Source organism: Equus caballus, chromosome 19 (genome assembly GCF_041296265.1).
Source record: "Equus caballus isolate H_3958 breed thoroughbred chromosome 19, TB-T2T, whole genome shotgun sequence".
Lineage (NCBI taxonomy): Eukaryota > Metazoa > Chordata > Mammalia > Perissodactyla > Equidae > Equus > Equus caballus.
The window spans coordinates 3,212,964-3,220,038 of record NC_091702.1 but is presented as its reverse complement, the minus strand read 5'-3'; positions in this window follow the sequence as shown (position 1 = coordinate 3,220,038).

Genomic DNA, 7,075 nt, shown 5'->3' with positions numbered 1-7,075 from the left:
GTTTGTTACAGTCTCAGGGACCCAGGAATGCAAGCCCTGCAGGCCACCAGTGCCAGGCACTCAAAGCAATTCTCTAGGCTGCAGCCACAAATATCAGGGCACCAGACATATGTACAAGCTCTTCTCTGGGAGTTACTGGTGCTCTGGATCATGGCAGAGGGGGCATACTAAGATATCACTTGCCCTCCAAGGTCTCTGAAAAGGATTTCACTTGTCTCTCAGACGTGTTTTTAATAAGAAACCTGCCTTGCTGGCCAAAGCTATGAAGACGAGCTAATAGGCCTTTTATACAGAAAGACTGGGTTCCCCCGTCTGTTGCTCTTGTTTGCCCTGAGGTGTGATAGCCAGTTAAGAACTATTTCTCTGTTACATTCCTGTGGATCATATGAGCATAAACCCCACTGGTCAAAGCAAAAGCAATCTAGAGAGTCCTCTAGTGGCAGCCACAAAAATTGGGGTGCTAGTCAAGGGTACAAGTTACTTTTGGAAAGTTACTGATGAGCTGGAGCCAGGCAGAGGAGGAGCACAAAGGTGACGCTTGCCACCCTCTGTCCCTTCAGGGCATTTCAGTAGGCCTCAAGACCTGTGTAAATTAGACTCCTACTACTTTGGCTTATGCTTTAAGATAAGCAAATATACCTCTCACAGAAAATCTGGGCACTACCCTGGGCTGTGAGGAAGGAAAATCTGCACATATGAGCCCTTTAAAAACCATTTCTCAGTTTACTATAATCTTGTGGGTCTCGTAGACGTGAGCCCCTTTGGCTTCAAAACTAGTTGTTTTAGGGGCTCATTTCTCAGGTGCAAGTCTTAAAAGTTAAGGTGTCTGGTGTTTGCTTCAAACCCTTCACTCCTCAGGGCAAAGCTCCAGGTTTTGAACTCCCTCCCCACTGCAGGTTGCTGTGGCAGGGATGGTGTTTATAGTGAGAGTGTGTCTCAATCTCTCCTATCAACTTCAATGTCTTTTTTTTCTCTTGTTTACCTGATATGCAGAAATCATTCATAAAGTTTTTAGTTTTTGTCTAAGTTTTCAGAGGAAGTTGCCCCACAAGTAGCTTCAGACTGGGTGTGACTGTGGCAGGAGGTGAGTTTCAGATCTTTCTACACTGCCATCTTGAACTGGAACTATTTATTCTTCTTTAAATGTTCAGTAGAATTCATCAGTAAAGTCATCTGATCCTGGTCTTTCTTGGTTGGGAGAGTTCTGATTACTGACTCAACCTTTTTACTACTTATAGGTCTATTCAATTTTCTACTTATTTATGATTTAGTTTCTGCAGGTTATATTTTTATAGTTATCCATTTTTTTCTAGATTATCTGTTTCTTGGTTTTGTTTTTGTTTTTTAGTTCAAGCAGCAGCTCGTTGCTTGTTTTTTCTTTTTTTATAGATTGGCACCTAAGCTAACATATGTTGCCAATCTTTTATTTTTCTTCATCTTCCCAAAGCGCCCCCAGTAAGTAGTTGTATATTCTAGCTGTAGGTACTTCTGGTTGTGATATGTGGGATGTCACCCCAGCATGACTTGATGAGCTGTGTTAGGTCTACACCCAGGATCTGAGACAGTGAAACCTCAGGCCGCCGAAGCAGAATGTGCAAACTTGATCATTCAGCCTCTGGAGCCGGCCCCATAGGTAATCTGCTTTGTTGTATAATTGTTCATATTAGTATTTTTCTAGTTCCCCGAACTGTAAACTTAGTTGTTTATTTGAAATATTTCTCTTTTTTATAACATATTTGTTTATCACTATAAACTTTCCTTTTGAAGTGCCTTTGCTGAATCTTGGAAGTTTTGGTATGATGTGTTTCCATTTTTATTTATCTTATTTTTTTCTAGTTTCTTTTTTGATAGTTTCTCTAAATCGTTGGTTGTTCAGGAGTATGTTGTTTAATTTTCACATACTTGTGAATTTTCTAACTTTCTATCTGTTCTCATTTTCTAGTTTTCTACCATAGTGTCTGGAAAAGATACTTGGTTTGATTTCAATCTTCTTAAATTTATGAAAACTTGTTTTGTGACCTAATGTATGATCTATCCTGGAAAATGTTGCATGTGCACCTGCGAAGAATCTGTATTCTACTGTTGTTGGATAGCTTGTTGTGTATATGTCTGTTGGGTCCGTTTGTTTTAAAGTGTAGTTTGAGTACAATATTTCCATATTTATTTTCTGTCTGGATGATCAGACAGAAAGTATTGTTGAAATTCTCTGCTGTTATTGCATTGTTGTCTATTTCTAACTACAGGTTTGTTAATATGTCTTAATATTTTCAGATGCTCTGATATTGGGTAAATAAATAATTACAAGTTTGTCTCAATAAATTTACTTTTATTATTATACAATGACTTTCTTTGTCTATTGTTATAATTTTTCACTTTTAACTTTAAGTCTATTTTTCTTCTGATATAAGTATAGCTATCTCTGCTCTATGTTGGTGTCCATTTGCATGGAATACTTTTTCCATCCCTTCGCTTTCAGCCTATGAATGTTCTTAAAAATGAAGTGAGTCCTGTGTAGGTGGCATTGTTGGATCTGCTTTTTTATTCATTCAGCCACTCTATGCCTTGTAATTGGAGAATTTAATTCATTCACATTTAAAGCTGTTATTGATTAGTAAAGACTTACTATTGCCATTTTGTTAATCGTCTTCTGGTAATCATTTTTTTATTACTTTCCTCCTCTTTTGCTATTTTATTTTCTAATTTGATTTTATCTGGTGGTATATTTAGTTTCCTTTTTCTGTTTGTGTATGTAGTATAGGTTTATGCTTTAGTTACTTTAAGGGTTAGATAAAACATATAATTACAACAGTCCATGTTAAGCAGATAATAAGTTAACATCACTTGCATTAAAAAAAACCTCTACCCTTTTTCTGCACCTCAACATTTCATATTTTTAATGTCATGATTTCTATCTGTTTTATTGTGTATCCACTAAAACATTATTATAAGTTATAGTTATTTTTAATTTGTCTTTTAACTTTGATTTTAGAGTCAAATGATTTACACATGACCATTTCAACATTACAGTATCTGAATTTGACTGTATTTATACATGTATCACTGTATTTGTATATATTTATTAGTCAGATTTTACTCCTAAATTTTCTTGTTACTAATTAGCATTCTTTATTTTCTTTTCAATAGTATCCTTTCATTTAACATTTCTTGTGGGCTAGCTCTATTGGTAATTAACTCTCAGCTTTTCTTAACTGTGAAAGTCTTTATTTCTCTTTTTCTAAAGGGCACTTTTCTGTGTAGGTATTCTTCATTCACAATTTTTTTCTTGCAGCATATTGAGTATGTCCTCCACTCTCTGCTGGCCTGCAAAATTTCTGATGAGAAATCTGCTGATACCCTTTTTGAGCTTCCTTTGTATGTAACAAGTCTCTTTTGTTTCTTTCAAAATTATCTCGTTGTCTTTGATTTTATGCATGTATTATAATTATCTCAGTAAAGTCCTCTTTCAGGTGAATCTGCATGGAGATCTATGAGCTGCATATACCTGAATGTCTATACCTCTTTTCAGATTTGGAAAGTTTTCAGCTGTTACTTATTTAAATAAACTTTCTTCTTCTTTCTTTTTCTCTTCTCCTTCAGGGACTCCTATAACACAAATATTATTTCAGGTGGTGGCATTCTTAAATCATATAGGCTTTCTTAACTCTTTTTCAAACTTTTCTGTTTTGTCTTCTGACTAGGTGATTTCAAATGACTTGTCTTGAGTTCACAGATTTTTTTTTTTTCAGTGCTTCTTTATTTTCTAGGAAGATTAGCCCTGAGCTAACTGCTGATAATCCTGCTGAGGAAGACTGGCCCTGAGCTAACATCTGTGCCCATCTTCCTCTACTTTATATGTGGGATGCCTACCACAGCATGGCTTACCAAGTGGTGCCATGTCCACACCCGGGATCCGAACCAGCAAACCTTGGGCCACCGAAGCAGAACGTGCAAACTTAACCACTGTGCCACTGTGCCGGCCCCCATAGATTTTTTTTATGCGTGATCTAGTCAATGTTGGTGCTTTCTATTTCAATTTACATTTCATTCATTGTATTCTTTAGCTTGAGAATTTATTTTTATAATTATTTTGAACTCTCTGTTGAACTTCTCATTTTGTGTATTGTTTTCCTCAGTTTACTGTGTTGTCTGTCTGTGTTTTCTTAGAGCTCACTGAGATTATTTAAAGCAATCGTTTTTAAGGCTTTGTTTTGCAATCCATAGATCTCCATTTCCTTGGGGTCATTACTTGGAAAATTACCTTGCTCTTTTGTTGATATGATGTTCCCACGCTTTTCATATTCCTTGTAACCTTGCATGGACATCTGCAGATTCATGGTGCAGTTACCTCTTCCAGACGTTACAGACTAGCTTTTTTCAGGAAAAATACTTACTTATGAGCGGGTATGATGGCTCCAGTTCTGGGAAACGGCCAGTGGAATAATCACCATGCAGCTCGGTCACCTGAGGTCACCATCAGCAAAATTTGCAAGAGTCCTCAAAGGTCAAGGCAGCAGCTGTTTTTCAGCAGCAGCAAGGACTGTTGGAATCATCAGTGGTGAAAGCTGCCAAGAACCTCCTTATCTCTTTTTCTCCCACAGATGCTGTCACGGTAGAGAAGATCCCTCTCGGCACTGAATCCAACTTTCAGTGCCCTCACAATTGTGTTAGCACTGGTGTATGATGCATAGGTGAATGGGCATCTAGAGCATGGATGCTCAAAAAATGATAGCAGCCCCATGGTCCAGGGCATGGGTAGCCTATAGCACTGCGGCTCCAGCGCTTGAAGCATGGCCACACATTGAGCATCCATGAAGCCAGGAACAGAAGCATGGGTGCTCATGGAACAACAATGACACCAGGGCCTAAGGAGCTAGATAACAACAGTGACTCTGCTGATTCATACGTAAGCATCCATATAGCAGCCATCATATCAGGGTTTGGAAAATAGGTGTGCATAGAGTGGTTGCAGGGCCAAGATCTGGAACACAGTTGCACATGGAGTGACAGTGGCTGTGGAGTTTGGGACATGCATGGAGTTGAGTGGATTGACAATACTGGTCCAAGAACAACACAACAGAAGCTCCTTTGGGGGGCACACAATAGTGGCTCCCTCTCTGAGGGACCTGTGGAGGCACTGGCTATCAGTAACCTCAGTGGTGAAAGTTTCTCATGTCCTCTTGGATCAGGCTGCTGGGGCCCATGCCAATGAATGCTACAGTGTCCTCTTCTTTGAAAGCTACAGAAAGACTCTTGTGGAGGCTGTTGTGGTCCTCTGAGGCAAAGTCTGCTGAGGTCCTTTCTAGAGCAAGCCACTAGGGACTACAATGGCTCTTGCTTTATGTATGTTAGCCTACTATTAGACTCTATTTCTTTACTGTTGGTTACTGGATCTTTATTTTACTCCTTTGATGGTGTCATGTTTTCATGATTCTTTATTACTTTTGTAGCTTTGTGATTTCATCTGTGCTTTGAAAAAGCAGTCACTTATTCCAATGTGTACATGATAGATATGTCTTGTCAAGCTCTTCAACAGCCAACACAGTAGAGATTCTGGGTGGCTCAGCTGACATTTTGCATGGGTGGAAGAGCTGTTAGTGTCTGCAGGCAGCTAGACCTGTTTCAAGGGCTGCAGGAGGGCCCATTATCAGGGGCTTTTGGTCAACTATTGAAATCCACATGCTCATTATTCAGGGCCATGCCTCTTTTCTTTGTTCTTAACTGACTCCTGGCAATCTAGCAATGCCAGTAGCCTTAGAGTTCTTGGAAAGACATAACAGACGTGGGCCTCTGGGTTAGCTTCTTTAAAGGCTGGAGAAATAAGATATTTACTTTACTCTATCTTACCTCTAAGAGAAGTTGAAAGCCAAAGAATGTCTCTTGGAACTGAACTGTGCCACATTGGTGGAGGGATGAAGTGAGTAAAGCAAAACTGTTCTTCTTACCTTTTGTGATGTGTCTTATCTCTGTTGTGTGAACAACTGGGTTTTTACCTGCACTGTGGAGAACTCATGAAGTTATTTTCACTTCCAGATGGTAGTGAATCACTGTTTCTGTTGGAGAATGGGGAATGGAGTCACCTATTCCATCTTCCTGCTGATGTCACTTCCTCTGAACAATAATTTTACCTAGTATTAAATTCTAGGTTAGTTTTTCTTTTAGTATTAAAGAATTCACTTCACTTTTTCTTGCTTGCATAGTTTCAGAAGAGATGTTTGATGCTATTATTCTAGCCCTTGGCTCTCTATAGGTATGGTACTGTTTCCCATTAGTTTATTTCAAGATTTATTCTTTGTGTTTGATTATCTGGAATTTGAATACTATACTCCTAAATGTTGATTTTTCATCACATATATTACTCAGTGTTTTCTGAGCCTCTTGTATCTTTGGTTTGGTGTCTATCGTTAATTTAGAAACATTCTCAGTCACTATTACTTTGAATATTTTTTCAATTCCTTTTTTTCTCACTCTTGCATTCTTCTTATGCATGTGTTGAGTTATTCTGTGCTTGTCCCACAGTTCTTAGATATTCTGTTCTGTCTTTTTCATTCTTTTTTATTTCAATTTAAATTTTTGACATTTCATCAAACCATTTGAGTCTTTCCTTGGGAATTCTGATTTGCTGATGGGCCTATCAAAGACATCCTTTTATCCGTTATGATACTTTCAACTTGTAGCTCTTCTTTTTGATACATTCTTACAGTTTCCATCAATTTTCATAGATTATACATATGATCTTTCATGTTCTTCACTTTATTTAAAGCTATTAGCATATTAATTATGGTTGTAGTGACGGTTAATTTTATGTATTAACTTGTCTTGTTTAAGGGACACCCAACTAATTGGTAACACGTTATTTCTGAGTTGTTTTATAATGATGTTCTGGAGGAGATTAACAATTGATTCAGTAGACTGATTAAAGAGTATCCACCTTCAATAATGTGGAAAGAAATTATTTAATCCATTGAGGGCAAAATAGAATAAAGACAAAGAAAGGGCATATTCCTTCTCTCTTTTTGAGCTGGGACATCTGTCTCTTTCTGGCCTTGGACGCCAGAGATCTTCGTTTTTGGAACGT